A 19375-nucleotide genomic window follows, 5' to 3' on the forward strand; every position below is an offset into this window, starting at 1 on the left:
CCTCTTCCCCAGCCACCAACCGCAATGCAGTTTACAGCAATGACGTAGGCGGCAGGCTCGGGATGTTCGGGGCGGCTCAGGGGGACTCAGGAGAGTTCAGGTGCCCGAGTCCTCCCGAGCTGCCTGCGAAACATCCCTGAGCCTACCACCTGTGTGATGACTGACAGGCGGCTGGGGCAGCGGCGGCAGGGGAGCTCCGGCGTACTAACGGTGAGGGTGGGGGGGGGGGGGGGGGGCTTACTATGATCTGTGGTGGGTTTTACTGGGGCAGGACAAACCTGCCCTGCTAGGTTTTTCTTGCCCCAGCAAAACCCACCACTCAAGGGGTTAAATCAGCCCCACCTGCAGTGCACATGGTTTTGACAATTAAAGAAGGAGTTTGCTTTTGCAAACAAAACAGAATCACCCCCATAGTGTATTTAGGGTGGTTTTTAGTGCTGGGAAAGTCATGTAATCACACTTGACACTTGTAGCCATGGCCAATGTCTGTTTCAGACAGTATTACACTCTACAGTATGTGGCCTTCCACATGAAACTGTTGAAAATGTCCCACCCAAAATGCTAGCCACCTCAGAAGAGACACTTCTGAGGGATGCTTGAGAAGGAGGTGGACATTTTCAGAGGGACATTTACTTGACAGAGAACTGGAGAAGGAAGAATGAGCAGTAGTGATGGGACCGCAGCGGCATTGGCATCATGAAACCCCTAACAATGAGCAGGTAGTATGTGGCATTATTATAAGGGACATTACTAAGTGAGGCATAATATTGTGTCTGGGGCATTACAGTATTGGGTATAATTTGCGGCAAGGGGCATTACAATTTGAGCATATTTATTTATTTACAGTTTCTATATAGCGCAGCTAATTCTGTTTAAAAGAGGAAATAGTGATAAAACAAACTGTGTAGTAACAAACCGACATAGAGTTAAAAGGGTGGTGCAAGGGACATTACTCTGAGATGTTTTTTCTCCTCATAACATTACCTACTGTATGTACTGCTATCACTTTAAAAATTAGATTTAGTACATTTAAAACATAATTTTGTTTGTTGAAGGTTTACATCCATATAGTACGAAGCTAGGAGCAAAATCATTTCATTTTCATTAGCCTGCACTGGTATTTAGTATTTATTTGAGTTACCTACAGATAAAATTTGTCCCTGGAGCAATGTAAATAAAGTTAATTACGGCCAAACACATTGCAATGATGTAATGAAAAGAAAAAGCTACAGCCAGGTGCACACATAAGATACATATTATAATCCTGCTCTAGACAACTCTTCCCCACCGCTCTGTGAAATCACTATTGTCTACTGATGCTGATATCTAAGCAGGTCTGAATTGCCTATACAACAAAAATTGCATATGTATGATTTGCCTTCTCCTGAGGTTTTCTTTATAGCAATTATATTATGGAAAGACCTTTTGTGTTATATGCATAGTGGATTATATAGTTCATATATTTTAAAAAAACATCAACTGTGCAGTATATTCTCCAAATAGGCCATATACATTTAAGAATTAAACATGTCAGACTTTATAAATATACCTTTTCATTGATGGATACGCAAATTGCAAACGAGTGAATAGGTCTCAACTTTATTTAAAAAATGTGTGACTGGGGGCCTAGGGGACTAATTCAGACTTGACCACTAATTACAGAATTTGTAAATTGAGGGATTATCAAATGACTGAGCATGCTTATCGGATTTTATGGATCGTAAATGTAATCCTCTCGCAGTTTGACTGACAGGAAGCTGACTTTTTGGAGTGGTAACCAGAGGTTTTTTTTGTTCGTTTGACTGATGGGCCCAGGTTTTTTGAGGAGGGTCTGTGACATCAGTGGTGACGACTTCCAGCCTGTCTCAGTCGTAGATGAGTGGAAACCTCAGATCTGGTCACATTTGCGCAGACAGTAAAATCTTTTTGATGGTTCATACAACACAACTACCGAGGTAGAAAGAAGGGGGTGTGATGAAAAAGCTGCCACTTGAAAGGGGATGGTCAATCCAGCAATAGATAACAAGGATAAAAAGAAGAAAAGTGGTGCTAAAAAAAAACAAATAAATTATAATGAATTTTAATACAATAAAATTGTATATAAATGAAAAATATATCACAATAAAAATGAGGAAATAGGGCACCCTCATCAGCTCCTACGGTTCCATTACCACCTTTATGCTGTTGATACCCTAATCTATCTCTCCTCCCTCAACTTATCCCGGTCACTCCTGTCCAAGGTCTCCGAATGCCTTACGGCCATCTCAGATTGGATGACCCAACGATTCCTGAAACTAAACATGGCTAAAACTGAACTTCTTAGCTTCCATCCCTCGAACATCCCCTCTTCTCCCACTATCTCCATCAGCATTGGTGAAACCGAGATCACCTCCACCGACCAACCGCGCTGCCTCAGTGTCATCATCGACTCCTCCCTCTTTCACCCCCCACATTCGTGCTCCCTCACAGTCTTGCCGCTTTCACCTCCGCAACATCTAGCGGATCAGACCATTCCTCTCCACTGACGCGACCAAAATTCTCATTCACTCTCTTGTCATCTCCCGCCTTGTCTACTGCAACATCCTCTCCGGGCTACCTCTCGCCTCGCCCCTCTCCAATCCATTCTTAACGCTACTGCTAGGCTCATCTTCCTCTCCCGCTGCTCTACCTCTGCCTCCCCCTCTGTCTATCTCTTCACTGGCTCCCCATTCCTTTCCAACTTCCCTTTTTAACTCCTCACCACCACCTACAAGGCTCTCTCCTTCTCCACCGCTCCTTAACTCTCTTCACTGATCTCTATCCACACTCCCTCCCGTCCTCTTAGCTCCGCCACCGACCGCCGCCTGACCTCTCACCTAATCACCTCCTCCCACTCCCGTGTCCAAGACTTCTCTTGCGCTGCCCCCCTGCACTGGAACAACCTCCCACCACCCATCAGGCTTTCTGATTCCCTTACCTCCTTCAAGCGCTCCCTCAAAACCCACTTCTTCCGACTAGCCTACCCCTCCTCCTCCTAACCTCTTTCGCTCCTCCTATCCTGCCTACCCTACCCCTCCATCCGTTCCCATCCATTCCTACTTATCCTATTGTTTTTTTCGTTCATCCACCCACCTCCTTTTAGTCTGTTTACTCTTATGAGTAGCGCCCCCCTTCCTCACGTACTCACCCCACCTCTTTACCTCACCAGCGCTCCTGCCCTGTTCTTCCCTTCCTCTACTTCATCTTCAGTCTCCTCGACAATTTCGACACCTACTTCAGAACTGATGCTGATTTCAGTTCTACCAGCTATACCCCTATTTATGCTGTATTTTATCAACACACCCTATACGTTACGTTGTAATTTGTTTTTTTGTTTGCTATGTATGGTGCTGTGGACACTTTGTGGCGCCTTATAAATAAACAAACTACTACTACTACAATGATTAAGTGCTATATGCAAGGTGAACCTGCAGCCAATCTGAAAAAGACAAAAAAGACAGGTATTTGGGTGTGACCTTCTGCGCTGTACCTTCGCTGAGGGATATATAGGAAAATGGGGATCACCTTCCCTCACCAGACAGAAGACAAATGTAAAAAAGAGTTTACCAATTTATCCCCTTAGCGCTGGTACCAATAGGGTCCTTTTTCCTCTCAAAATGGTTTACCCAAAATAAAGAGAAAAGGAATACAATAGTGCATTACAGTTATATACACAATTAGGAAGATAAAATCCACAAATTTTCTTAGGATTTGACTCGTACCCTTTCTTTATGTCTACTGTGATGTAGACAATAGCGTTTTGTGAGGGGGCGGTCACGTCACCGAGGCATCAAGCTTGACTCTTGACCCATGAGGATAAGAAAAAAACTGGATGGTGCAATACAGTTTTATTCTTATCCTCATGGGTCAAGAGTCAAGCTTGATGCCTCGGTGACGTGACCGCCCCCTCACAAAACGCTATTGTCTACATCACAGTAGACATAAAGAAAGGGTACGAGTCAAATCCTAAGAAAATTTGTGGATTTTATCTTCCTAATTGTGTATATAACTGTAATGCACTATTGTATTCCTTTTCTCTTTATTTTGGGTAAACCATTTTGAGAGGAAAAAGGACCCTATTGGTACCAGCGCTAAGGGGATAAATCTGAAAAAGACGCTGGTGGTGTCCCGTTCCTATTATGCCGCCAAAAATAGATTTTTTTTTTTTAGTAACCAAATGATGGATGGGGTACTAACTCAGATGGTATGAGTGTTCCCACAAAAAGTTACCAAGCCACTGGGGAATTGATCCTATTAGGATAGCAATGCAGCAATGATCCAATTAGGGTGCGGTATGGGTGGTGTGATCATCTGGCACAATTGTAATCCACTGGTACTCCAATGAAGATAAACTCTGTAAAGCGCTGCGGAATATGTATGCGCTATAGGAGAAACTGTTAATGTTTATAAAGTCGCACAATTTTTTTATCGCATCGCATGCCATCGCATGCTATACACCCGATGCACTGCGATGTGATGTAAGCCCCCTATACGATGTTGAATTGTATAAGCACCCTAATGGGTGCTTTTAAGCACACTCATGCCACCCCCCAGTATGAACGTGAACCCGAAGCGTGGCGAGCGCAGCGAGCCCGCGAGGGACGGCGGTACGCTTCCTCCGACCTTTACCCCCACTATCCACGTTGGCGTGGAGTAGATTTTATATAGTGTGGCGAGCGCAGCGAGCCACCGAGCCCGAAGTGTGGCGAGCGCAGCGAGCCCCGCGAGGGGATGTGTATACCTGTGAAGTAATGTGTGTCCCCTCGTGGGGCTCGCTGCGCTTGCCACGCTTCGGGCTCGGTGGCTCGCTGCGCTCGCCACACTATATAAAGTCAACTCTGTGCCGACGTGGATAGTGGGGGAATGAAAAGGTCGGAGGACGGGGACCGCCGCCCCTCACGGGCTCGCTGCGCTCGCCACGCTTCGGGTTCACGTTCATACTGGGGGTGGCATGGGGGTGCATTTAACATTGTAAGCACCCATTAGGGTGCTTATACAATTTATAATCGCATTGCATCGCATTGTATGGCATTGTATGCCATATACAATGCCATACAATTTTAACATTGTATGACATTGGGGAACATCGCATCGCATACCATCGCATGCCTTATGGTCTGCGATGCGATGGGCACCGTGATAATACACAAGTACCAAATATTATAAGTAACTGTTAATAAATAAATAGAGGAATCTGATTTGCTTGCTCCCAGCATCCCCCCCCCCCCCATCATTCTGTACATATGCAGACATACTCATAAATATGGTAGTCCAGTGGTTTATCGGGATTACTGATTGCATACTGTATGTAAGTGACAATGCAATGCAATTAGTAACAATGCGGTAGGTGTTGGGTACCGCAAATGGTTGGTTCATCCTGCCCCATCTCAGTTAAGCTTCTAGATCCAGTAAGTTAATCTCTCATTACTTTCACCTGTCATTGCTATTGTCATCTTTGTTCCTTTTTTTTTGATAATAATAATAGTAATATTATTAATAAAAAAAATAATAATTTAGACAAGATGTACACTCACAGGGCGGAACCCTGTAAGCAGTGAAAATTCTGCACCGAAGAAAAATGGAGGATTCCTTTCCTAGTTACCCTATTGAAATGCCTCTGACCCATTTATTTGCGTGGACGTGATCGCTAAAAAAATGCCAGCTTATCACAGATTTGGTATCACCTCCACAGTGTTGGCTATTTCAGTGACCCAGAAATAGTGGGCACTGAGCGTAAACAGTAAGCATTGCTAAGCATGCTTCATTTTCCTTAGGGCAGCAAATGCAATTCAGTTTTTACATCAGGTCACTAGAAATCCTGCACAACTATTTTAAGTACAGTATCTCAAAAAGAACATTGCCGACACACTCCATATACATCAAGGGCCTTGAGTCTTACTGGAGAAAAGTGCTATATACTGTAGATAAAAAAAATTTAGCAAAATATATCAAAGCTGGAAAAAATATTTGACTTGATTCGATTTCAGTCAGTTAGCGATTTTAGCACTTTTGAATTCTCACTGATTCAATAGAGAACGGAAAAGTGTTAAAACTAAAATTGGTAATGGCAGTACGTGACCTCTTAATCTACGTTTGCATTGCGAAAAACATGACTGCTGTCTAAGGAACAATGGGGTTGGTGTGAGGATGGCGACGGAGCATTGTTAGGTTGGTCACAGCAACTGTGTGACATCACATGCAGCCACTGAGAGACAAAACATGGCAGCTGTGCACCTGGTTTCGCAGTTAGGTTATGCGAGCGCTCTACTATACAGCCAAGTGCTCGCATAATGGCTATGTCCTCTTAAAATTTTGCAATTGCATTGTGGGGCAGGACCCGGCATGCGGTGTGGCCTTGCCCATAGCTGGGGGACCCTCAGATTGCTACCTCCATAGGTTTCAGTTGAAACTGTGTGCATTTTTGAGACGATGGGGCAGATGTATTAAGCCTTAACAAGAGATAAATGCAGGGGTGGTAAAGAGAGATAAACGTCCAGCCAATCACATCCCAACTGCCATGTTACAGGCTGTGTTTGAAAAAAGTCAGTAAGGAGCTGATTGGCTGGATGTTTTGCTCTCTTTATCACCCTTGCATTTATCTATTGTTAAGGCTTAATACATCTGCCCCAATGTATATGTTTTGGGGTGTCTTAGGATTGTCTGTCTAAAAAAAAATCTTTATTTTTTTTTGCTCTCTAACTTTTTTTACACTAATTGGATACCGCCAGTGCTAACCTGTTCTGGGCCAAAATGTATTTTCCATTAGTCCCCTGCGAGTGCTTTTGTTTCTAAATACAATATATACATCTCTCTCTCTCTCTCTCTCTCTCTCTCTCTCTCTCTCTCTCTCTCTCTCTCTTTATTTTTGACTCAGACCTGGAGTTCCTGGACTTTTTTTTTCCAGAAAAAGTATTAAATACCGCCCATAATTTGATAAATTGTTAGTCAATAAATTAGGTACTTGTGTATTATCACGGCGCCCATCGCATCGCATACCACTAATTAAGGTATGCGATAGGACCCGATTTCAGGGTTTTAAGGGCTGACTGTACAATTTTAATATTGCTTTGCATCACATGCCATTATAATGGCATGGGATGCGATGCAACGTGATCATAGCTGATTTTACATTGTACAGCCACCCTGATGGGTGATTACTATGTTAAATGCCCCCCCCCCCCCATTGTTAACAGGGTGCTGCACTCGCTGCACTCGCCATGCTTCGGGCTCGGTGGCTCGCTGCACTCGCCACACTATATAAAATCAACTCCACGCCGACGTGGGTAGTGGCAGTAGCGCACGCAGGGGGGGTTTCTGGGTACACAGAAACCCCCCCAGGAGTCTAAGGACCCTAGACTGAAAGCTGAGGGTCCCCTCTTTCCATGGGTACAAGAATTTAAAAAATCGGCCATTGGGAACTGGAGATATCTGACTTCAAAGCAGTGGTCCCCATCCAAGCCTGTTAATTGCTCTTCCCAGTCAGATATTTCAGGTTCTGTCTGACTTAGAGTTTTTCTGAGAGTATATTCCAAAAGCTAAGACTTCCCCCCTTTGATGGACACTAGTAGCTTGTCTCTACTCTGCCCACAACCAGAGATATCAGCCTTCCAGCAGCTGGTTACTGCTCCAGCTCCACACACCTGGTATGTAGTATTATATACTCGTGGGCAGATTGCTCTGCCTCCTGAACTCTGATCCCCTAGTACCCAGTACCATTTGGTAGGTGGGATTCTCTAGTTTTTAATTCCATTAAAATCTATTTCCGGGAAGTGGAGATATCTGCAGTCAAGCAAGCTGTCCTCCCACCAGAAAATTATGAATAATAAGCCCACTCCACTATACACCCCTCCTCTGCGTATTAAACATCCTCTACCACCCTGGAAGATATATATCAGCCAGGACGCCTTCATTTAGCCCAATGCCCCCTTCTCCCACCTCATCTCCCCCCATCTGTGCAGTAAAGGGGTAATTAGTGGAAATTACTGAGCCCTACATGCTGAGCGGTTGATATAATACCACTACCACCTGCGGGACATCAAAGCTTCCCCCACCCCTACCGCTGGAGGATCGGTAGGGGCCCCAATACATTGTTATGCCCAGGGGCCTACACTGCTGCCCCTGTATGTATATATATATATATTTATTTATTTATTTTTTTATATACATTTGGTCTATCTATAATACTTTAACTGACCCGGCATATACTGGGTCACCTAAGTGTCAATCTCCGTGCTTTGCTCCGCCCCTCTGGAAACCCCCTTCTGAAAATCCTGCGTTTGCCCCTGAGTGGGGGTATGAAAAGGTCGGAGGACGCGTACCGCCGCCCCTCGCGAGCTCGCTGCGCTCGCCACACTTTGGGTTGGCGCTGATAGTGGGGGTGTCGTTAAAAATGGGGGTGCATTTAACATAGGAATCACCCATCAGGGTGCCTGTACAATTAAAAATCGGGTCGCATCGCATGCGATCTGATCGCATGCGATGCGACCGATACAATGCCTACGATGGAAATCGGGGGCGCCGTGATAATACACAAGTACCATAAATTACAATGAATTTCACCCATTAAGGCATATTTAACACACAATTAAAAACATTTACCAAGCAATAGGCAAAGTGCTTAAAATAACACACATATGCTGTACTGGCATACAATTTAAAGGCTGAAGTAGTAAAGCTGTTGCTTGCTCTGTGTGGGAGAACATAAGGCACTCTCTGCATAAGTTGGAGCATGCAAACATATGTAAAAAGAGAATAGAAAAAGAAAACTGTCACTGTTTTCATAAACTTCCTGTATACACTAAGGGTAAAAAGAACAGTGGGCATAATTCAGACCTAATTGCACAGCTGCGATTTTGCAGGTCAAGCGATTATCGATAGAGGTCATCCAGTTATAATGTTCTGTTACTTTTTTGATAGCTGGCTGTACGCAAGGTGATTGACAGAAAGCCGGTGATTGGGGGTGGTAACTGGCTGTTCTCTAGAAGTGTCAGGAAAAACACAGGCGTGCCCAGACGTTTTAGGGGAAGGCGTGTGACTTCAGCTCCGGTCTTGAACAGCCTGTTTCTATCGCAACCGCCAAGTAAGTCCTGGGCGACACACATACTGCACACAGTGGAAAAATCATTTGATGGTGAGAGTCTTGCAAATGGATTTTCAGCTAATCGCCGATCCAACTAATTTTCACAAGCCGCACTAAGCAATACACAGGCTTTAACAGGGCAGGATTTCCCTCTGGCAAGGCGGTGTTAACCTGATCACAGGGCTCTTCAAATTAGTAGTCGTGCAATCAGATCTGAATTAGGCCCAGTATACTTAGAGGCAAACAGAAGTTTAATGATATGGAGGGCAAATTATAAAACTTGTTTTGCTTTGTGGTAACATTTATATGTGTTGATATGATTTCATTGTGTCTTCTAAATCATGCTCTTCATAATGGTCTACACAACATTTGCAACATTTATTCTGTGTTAACCCCTTCCTGACAGAGCCAGTTTTTGCGTTCCTGACAGAGCCCTTTTTTTCAAATCTGACATGTCTCACTTAAGTGGGGATAACTTTTTTTTGCTTTTACTTATCCCAGTGATTTTGAGATTGTTTTTTTGTGACACATTGTACTTCAAATTAGTGGTAAATTTGGGTCGATACAGTCTGTGTTTTTTTGTGAAAAATACCAAAATGTCGTGAAAAAATGGAAAATTTAGCAATTTGCAAAATGTTAAATTTTCTGCTTGTGAGACAAATAATCATACCACTCAAAATAGTTAATAACTAACATAGACCATATGTCTACTTTATGTTGACATCATTATTTCAACTTCCTTTTCATTTTTTTGGACACTAGGAGGCTTACAATATGAATAGCAAATTCTCAAATTTTCAAGAAAATTTCAAACACTGATTTTTTTAGGGACCAGTTCAGTTCTGATGTGACTTTGAGGGACTTGTATGTGAGACACCCCCATAAATGATACCATTTCAAAAACTGCACCCCTCACAGTATTCAAAACAGCATTTTGGAAGTTTGTTAACCCTTTAGGTGTTTCACAGGAATTAAAACAAAGTGTAGGTGAAATTTCAAAATTTCATTTTTTTTGCAGATTTGCAATTTTAATACATTTTTCTAAGGAACACAGTACATTTTACTAGAGAAATGTGACTAAAAATTGATTCCCCCAATTCTTTTGTTTTCATAAATATCCTATATGTGGCCCTAGTGTGCACGTTGACCAAACCACAGGCTTCATAATAGAAGGAGCACCTACTTGATTTTGGAGCCTCCTTTTTATGAGATTATTTTTTAGGCACCATGTAGGTTTCTAGGCACCATAAGATGCTAAAAGTTAGGAACCCCCCCACAAGTGACCCCATTTTGCAAACTACACCCCTCAGGGAATTCATCTAGGGGTATAGTGTACATTTCAAACCCCCAGGGGTTTCACCAATTGTGGTACAACTGGGCAGTGAAAATGAAAAATTAAATTTTTTACACAAAAATGCAGTTCTGGCTCAAAATTTTTCATTTTCAGAAGGTATGAAGGAGAAAAAGCACCCCAAAATCTGTGCCCCAATTTCTCCCGAGTACGGCAATGCCTCACATGTGACCAAAAAATACCATTTGGGTGCATGGCAGGACTCAGAAAGGAAGGAGTGATTTTTGGATTTTGCAGCTCAGATTCTGGTGGAATGTTGGTGGGTGCTATGTCGCATTAGCAAGACCCCCCAAGCACCAATACAGTGGAACCCCCCCACAAGTGACCCCATTTTGCAAACTACACCCCTCAGGGAATTCATCTAGGGGTATAGTGTACATTTCAAACCCCCAGGGGTTTCACCAATTTTGATACAACTGGGCAGTGAAAATGAAAAATTACATTTTTTTACACAAAAATGCAGTTCTGGCTCAAAATTTTTCATTTTCAGAAGGTATGAAGGAGAAAAAGCACCCCAAAATCTGTGCCCCAATTTCTCCCGAGTACGGCAATGCCTCACATGTGACCAAAAAATACCATTTGGGCGCATGGCAGGACTCAGAAGGGAAGGAGTGATTTTTGGATTTTGCAGCTCAGATTCTGGTGGAATTTTGGTGGGTGCTATGTCGCATTAGCAAGACCCCCCAAGCACCAATACAGTGGAACCCCCCCACAAGTGACCCCATTTTGAAAACTACACCCCTCAGGGAATTCATCTAGGGGTATAGTGTACATTTCAAACCCCCAGGGGTTTCACCAATTTTGATACAACTGGTGAGTGAAAATGAAAAATTACATTTTTTTACACAAAAATGCAGTTCTGGCTCAAAATTTTTCATTTTCAGAAGGTATGAAGGAGAAAAAGCACCCCAAAATCTGTGCCCCAATTTCTCCCGAGTACGGCAATGCCTCACATGTGACCAAAAAATACCATTTGGGTGCATGGCAGGACTCAGAAAGGAAGGAGTGATTTTTGGATTTTGCAGCTCAGATTCTGGTGGAATGTTGGTGGGTGCTATGTTGCATTAGCAAGACCCCCCAAGCACCAATACAGTGGAACCCCCCCACAAGTGACCCCATTTTGCAAACTACACCCCTCAGGGAATTCATCTAGGGGTATAGTGTACATTTCAAACCCCCAGGGGTTTCACCAATTTTGATACAACTGGGCAGTGAAAATGAAAAATTAAATTTTTTTACACAAAAATGCAGTTCTGGCTCAAAATTTTTCATTTTCACAAGGAATGAAGGAGACAAAGCACCCCAAAATCTGTGCCCCAATTTCTCCCGAGTATGGCAATGCCTCATATGTGACCAAAAAATACCAGTTGGGTGCATGGCAGGACTCAGAAGGGAAGGAGTGATTTTTGGTGGTGGAATGTTGGTGGGTGCTATGTCGCATTAGCAAGACCCCCAAAGCACCAATACAGTGGAACCCCCCCACAAGTGACCCCATTTTGCAAACTACACCCCTCAGGGAATTCATCTATGGGTATAGTGTACATTTCAAACCCCCAGGGGTTTCACCAATTTTGATACAACTGGGCAGTGAAAATGAAAAATTACATTTTTTTACACAAAAATGCAGTTCTGGCTCAAAATTTTTCATTTTCAGAAGGTATGAAGGAGAAAAAGCACCCCAAAATCTGTGCCCCAATTTCTCCCGAGTACGGCAATGCCTCACATGTGACCAAAAAATACCAGTTGGGTGCATGGCAGGACTCAGAAGGGAAGGAGTGATTTTTGGATTTTGCAGCTCAGATTCTGGTGGAATTTTGGTGGGTGCTATGTCGCATTAGCAAGACCCCCCAAGCACCAATACAGTGGAACCCCCCCACAATTGACCCCATTTTGCAAACTACACCCCTCAGGGAATTTATCTAGGGGTATAGTGTACATTTCAAACCCCCAGGGGTTTCACCAATTTTGATACAACTGGTGAGTGAAAATGAAAAATTACATTTTTTACACAAAAATGCAGTTCTGGCTCAAAATTTTTCATTTTCACAAGGAATGAAGGAGACAAAGCACCTCAAAATCTGTGCCCCAATTTCTCCCGAGTACGGCAATGCCTCACATGTGACCAAAAAATACCATTTGGGTGCATGGCAGGACTCAGAAAGGAAGGAGTGATTTTTGGATTTTGCAGCTCAGATTCTGGTGGAATGTTGGTGGGTGCTATGTTGCATTAGCAAGACCCCCCAAGCACCAATACAGTGGAACCCCCCCACAAGTGACCCCATTTTGCAAACTACACCCCTCAGGGAATTCATCTAGGGGTATAGTGTACATTTCAAACCCCCAGGGGTTTCACCAATTTTGATACAACTGGGCAGTGAAAATGAAAAATTACATTTTTTTACACAAAAATGCAGTTCTGGCTCAAAATTTTTCATTTTCAGAAGGTATGAAGGAGAAAAAGCACCCCAAAATCTGTGCCCCAATTTCTCCCGAGTACGGCAATGCCTCACATGTGACCAAAAAATACCAGTTGGGTGCATGGCAGGACTCAGAAGGGAAGGAGTGATTTTTGGATTTTGCGGCTCAGATTCTGGTGGAATGAATGGTGGGTGCTATGTGGCATTAGCAAGACCCCCGAAGCACGGTGAAATGATGAACCTAAAAATCCATAGATGTGTGGTATATTTTAAAACACTCCTTTATACATAGGCCGGGTTTGTCGGGGCAAGTGTCACACTGGAAAATAGTTTGCTTTCTTATTCCCTTTTTATAGCAAACTTTGCACCTTTTTTGTGTCCTGCCCTTTTTTCCAGTGGAGGGGATTTCATCAGGAAAATGCTGCCCTGGTACAATACGGGGGCCAGTACTAGAAGTACTGGGGCCCTCTGCCTGCTGGTTCCCAAATACTAGGCCCTTTATGACTTCCTCTTGAAAGTGCATAAATGTCCCCCTCTGGCCGGTAGAACGGAATAGCACGTAAGCGTTATACAGTGCCATCTGGATGATATACACGGCCAGCTTCTTGTACCAGATTTTTGTTTTCCGCAGGGCACTGTACGGCTTCAGTACCTGATCTGAAAGATCCACTCCGCCCATGTACCTATTGTAATCCAGGATACAATTAGGTTTGGAGGTGTGGGTACTGGTACCTCGTACAGGGACGGAGGTGGTACTGTCTCCGTGAATTGTTGTCAGTATAAGGACATCCCTCTTGTCCTTATATTTGACCAACAACATATTTTCGGTGCATATTCCCCTGCTTTCACCCCTTCTCATTACTTGGGCAATGTGCGTTTTTGGGAGGCCTCTTTGGTTCTTGCGCACAGTACCGCAAGCTGCTGTACCTCTTGAACCAAGGGCCTTAAACAGGGGGATGCTGGTGTAAAAGTTATCCACATAGAGGTGATAACCTTTATCCAGGAAGGGGTGCACTAAATCCCAGACAATTTTTCCACTAACACCTACGAGGGAGGGGGGGCATTCTGGCGGTTCAATTCTTGAATCCTTCCCTTCATATACCCTAAACCTGTGGGTGTACCCTGAGGTGCTTTCACACAGCTTATACATTTTTATGCCATACCTTGCCCTCTTACTGGGAAGGTACTGGCGGAATTTAACCCTTCCTTTAAAATGTATAAGGGACTCGTCTATGCAAATGAATTTATTTGGGATGTACATCTCTTCAAATTTGGCACTGAAATGATCAATGACCGGCCTGACTTTGAATAGCCGGTCAAAGGTGGGATCATCTCTGGGTGGGCACTGTGCATTATCGTTGTAATGCAAAAATTTAAGGATCGTCTCAAATCGAGCCCGGGGCATGGCCATACGGTAAAATGGGGTGCTGTACAGAACATCTGTACTCCAATATTGCCTAATTTCTGGCTTTTTTACTATGCCCATATGAAACACCAGACCCCAAAACGTCATCATCTCTACTGCATCTACAGGGGTCCACCTAGCAAATGATGACGTGGGGTTTTGAGCAATAAACTGCTGGGCATATAAATTAGTTTGGTCCACAATTAAATTTATAAAATCATCAGAGAAAAATAATTTGAAAAAGTCAATTTCTCTGAGACCTGTGGAATCAAATTGGATTCCTGGCATGGCCAAAAACTCAGGAACCTGGGGCTCAAAATTGTCTGGTGGTGGGGTCCATACGAGATCAATTATTGGTGGGGGGGTCTCAGCTGCTCTACGGGGGCGTCTTTGAGGGGGTCCCTCATCACTAGAGGAGGAAGATGAGGTTAAGATGAATCCTTCAAATTCCCCGCTTGCCTCACTGGCTGTGTCAGAATCAGAGGCAAGCATGGCATATGCCTCCTCCGCTGAATACATTCTTCTGGATGACTGGGATGACATTTGGGATGACATTTGGGATGCCATTTTTATTTTTGTGTTACTGGTAGTGAAATGTTTCAACACGTGTATAGTGTAGGGGGGGGGTACAAACTTTATTTCAACCCGGGGGGTATGTAGTGTGTAGTGTGTATGTAGTGTAGAAAAAAAAAAATACTTTATACAGGAATTTGAACCCAATTAAAAAAAAAAAAATTGAAGGGGTTAAAAAAAAAAAAAAAAGGCCCTGCGCCAAAAATTGAGCACAGATGTTGGTCAGTAACGTCCGTCACTGAACAGCGCTCAAAGGCAACAGGAATTTGATCAAAAAAAAAAAAAAATAGATCAACCCTGTGCCGAAAAAGATGATCAGTGATGTACATCACTGATCAGCGCACAGTGGCCACAGGACACCCACAAAATCACAGTGTGTGTAAAAAAAAAATTAAAAAAAGACCCACAGCAGCCTCAAAAAAAAAAAAAGGTGATCAGTGATGCAACACTGATTACCAGTGAGGGGCAGCAGGTGCACAACCTTTGGTGCAACTGACAGTGCAACTGGCAGCAACTGACAGGTATATATAAAAAAAAAAAACCTCTGCGCCCCCAAAAAGTTGCTGATCACCTCAGATATAGTGATCAGCACAAAAGGCGGGGGTAGCAGACACAAAATATACACTCTCTATCACTCTCTGTCACTATCTCTCTCTATCTCTCTCTGGCCCTTATTCTGATCGGTGCGGATATTCCCGCATTCTTACGGTGCGGTCCGCACGCCACGGTGTTCTGCCGCGTGCGGCCATCGTCCGTAGAAACGCCCACGGGTCCTCCGCATTCGGACGGACTCACTCTTTAAGAACAGGGCGTGTTTACGGACGACATACAAACCATGCGTGTGCGGGAGAAACACTCCGATTCTGCACGGTATTACAGAGTATTACAGAGTATGCTCGGGAATACCGCATCCGAACGGGAGCCAAGCGGTGCTACCGCACGTAAGCGGAGTATTTACGCCAAACAACCCACTATTATGTATCTTCTGCAAGACATCACATGACCCACTTATTCAAATACCTATCCTCATAAAAAACTTCTTATTTGGAATTGGAATCAATTAGATGCCAATATATCCTTACAAGCATGCCTAACACATGCATTGCACACATTAACCCTTACAGCAATTGAAGTGCAATGGTTTCAATTAAAGCACTGACAAGCGTCCTATTAGTGAGTAATGAGTAAAGGAGTCGATTCTATTGGGTTCAGGTGTTAATGCTTGTAGTCATTAGGCGTACGTTCGCCTACCGCATGAACGAGTGGTGTCCGCTAAGCAATAGTACACTTGTGGACACCGCACATTTCTGCCCTTTTTGATCGCGTGCATTCGGAGTGCTATCCGAATGTACGCCCCCCAACATAAGTGTACTCCCCCGTATCCGCCCATGTTTCCGCCCCGTTTTGCCCACTTTGAAACTACGCCCATGTGTCATTCCGCATGACGCCCATAATACGCCCATATTTCCCGACTGATTGCGGGGAACAGTTTTGGACGGGATTTGGCCGAACTGGTACGGAGTCAAGGCGTGGCACATGCGCGTTGCGTTCTCCACGCATGCGCAGACGCCGAAAACACGCGATCCGAAAGTATGCGGTAAAGTCCGCGTCAATCAGAATAAGGGCCTCTATCTCTCACTATCTATCACTATCTATCACTATCTATCACTATCTATCACACTGCAGCAGCAGCACTGACAGTTATATGTATAAAAAAAAACCTGCACCCCCAAAAAAGGGGGGTAGCAGACACAAAATATACACTCTCTATCACTCTCTGTCACTATCTCTCTCTATCTCTCTATCTCTCACTATCTATCACTATCTATCACTATGACACTGCAGCAGCAGCACTGACAGTTATATATATAAAAAAAAACCTGCACCCCCAAAAAGGGGGGGTAGCAGACACAAATCTCTCTATCTCTCACTATCTATCACTATCTATCACTATCTCTCACTATCTATCACTATCTATCACTATGACACTGCAGCAGCAGCAGTGACAGTTATTTATATATAAAAAAAACCTGCACCCCCAAAAAGGGGGGGTAGCAGACACAAAATATAGCTCTCTCTGTCATTATCTCTCTATCTCTCTCTATCTCTCTCTCTATCTCTCTATCTCTCTATCACACTGCAGCAGCAGCTGGAAGTCCCAAGAAGTCAGATCCAGGAAGCGTCCAGCACGCTACAAGCAGTGATCAAGTGATCAGGTAAGGTATTTGCAAGGATCAGGTAAGTATTAGCAAGGATCAGGTCAGTATCACGGCAGATAGGCACGGTGACCGCTCTGCACGCTATTCCAGACCGGAATGGCGTCTGCAGCGCAGTCACCGGTAGTTTAAATGTCGCGCCTTGGCTGTGATTGGTCCGTGGGTCCCACGGACCAATCACAGCCTTGGGGGCAGGTGGGGTGAGGGTGGGGTGAGGTGTCATCGTCACCGATGACCCCCTCATGCCCCCTGACGCCCGGCGGTGATTGACACCTGTGTTACCGAGCGTCCGATTCGCTGGTAACACAGGAAAACGCTGTGAATGGCTGTTCACACTGAACAGCCAATCACAGCGATCGCCGACGGGGGGGCGACATCGCAGCCCCCCCTGGGCATGCAGGGACATGTCTGCTGTCAGGGACAGCAGACATCGTCCCTCTGTCACTGCGTCTCGAGACGCAGTGACAGTTTAAAGTCATGACGTACATTTATGCCATGTGTCGGGAAGTACATCCCGGCCATGACGTAAATGTACGTCAAATGTCGGGAAGGGGTTAAAGACATTGGACCACTTTCTCCTGAGATCCCTGTCACACTCAATAACACAATCATTTCAGAGAAAATACTGTAATTAGGTGGTAGATGCAGGATTTCTGGAAGGGGATTTCATGAACTCACCATTGGCTATCTTTATGCCCCACACTTTATAAACTTAAAACATAACTCTAACTTAACTAATACTTTACACTAAAATAGAGACACAGACACAAGTGCTGGTATTTCAAAACTTGAATGGCAAATTTATTTTGACAACATATTATAGACCATGGGTCCTCAAACTGCGGCCCTCCAGATGTGGTGAAACTACAAATCCCAGCATGCCTTGCCACAGTTTTCCTATAAGGGAGTGTTAAAACTGTGGCAAGGCATGCTGGGAGTTGAAGTTTCACAACATCCGGAGGGCCGCAGTTTGAGGACCCATGTTATAGACTATCAAAATGGTGGCGGCACCAAAGAATGGAAAGTGGGGGTAAGAATCACCATACCATCCATACACAGCTGGTGATCACTCTCCCAGCACCAAAACTCTTGCAGATGGTGCGGCCATCCCCCGTGCAGAAGCATGGCCCACGAAAATCGATGTCAGGGAGAGTGCACCAACTAACCACAAACTCACACAACTACACACAAGATGACCGTTCTGTACTGCCGCCAAGAAGAAGAAATAGGAATGGGAGGGCGGGATTCACAAAAACAGAGGAAGATCACTATAGCATGTGATCCTTTCTATCCTGCCTACGCCTCCTTGAACACCCTGATTGTCTCACCCCTATCTCATTTACATATGACCTGACTAAATAAAGTGTCGGCATGTCAGCACCCTTTGGTGGTTTATGCTTTCTCATTGCTTACTCAGCATTCGGTTTTTCTTAACCAGCTACCCAGGTTTACCAACAAACCCTTACAGAGAAGACCTTGTGGACATTCATCTTCCACATTTGGGACTACTATGGCCACCTGATAATAATGGTGCTGCTCATTATTTGGGAATGTCCTTTCCAGTCATTTATATGCATCCTTGATATAGGTGGATTTACATATTGCGTCTTTTATCAGTTTCATGATATGTTATATATATATATATATATAAAGTCCAATGTCTGCCGGCACTCAAATAGTTTAGATGCACAACTGCCCCAGGTGCCAGAGAATGATGTAATGCAACAATCCAAATTTCCAGGGAAGGAAAATAACGGCACTCAGGAGTCGATGGTAAGATGCTTCAATCAATAGTATGTATTGGGTATATATATATATATATATTCCTATTTTTTTATCTTGTCTAGTTTAATGTACATAAACAATCCCATTTTTAATTAAGAAAGAAACTGTCTTATAAATGATTTTTCCTGTAATTATTGCATTGATATTTTTGTACAGCCAGCGCTTGTTCGCTACTATTCTTGTATTAATATCGTTACGGCTGGGTTATACAAAAGCCAGGTATACAGTATATAGCACTTGGGAACTTATTTTTTTGTGCTTACAACTTTTGCATAATTGTTCTCTCTCGTTAAAAATTCATCTGGCTGCTAGACTATTTTACTGTACATTATTTTGTCTGCCCATGTCTTGGGTTCGTATTCATAAAAACGATCCCCCACTTAATGCTATTAATATGTCCTTGAAATCTGGAGTGTTCACCGAAACAGCACTAAGCGCAAATTGATTTCCCATAAGAATTAATTTAAATAAAATTAATTTGTTCCCGAGATCAAAATGCAGTGAATAGTGTTGTTGTTCCACATTTTCTGT

Source organism: Crinia signifera, chromosome 1 (assembly GCF_055691185.1).
Source record: "Crinia signifera chromosome 1, ASM5569118v1, whole genome shotgun sequence".
NCBI lineage: Eukaryota > Metazoa > Chordata > Amphibia > Anura > Myobatrachidae > Crinia > Crinia signifera.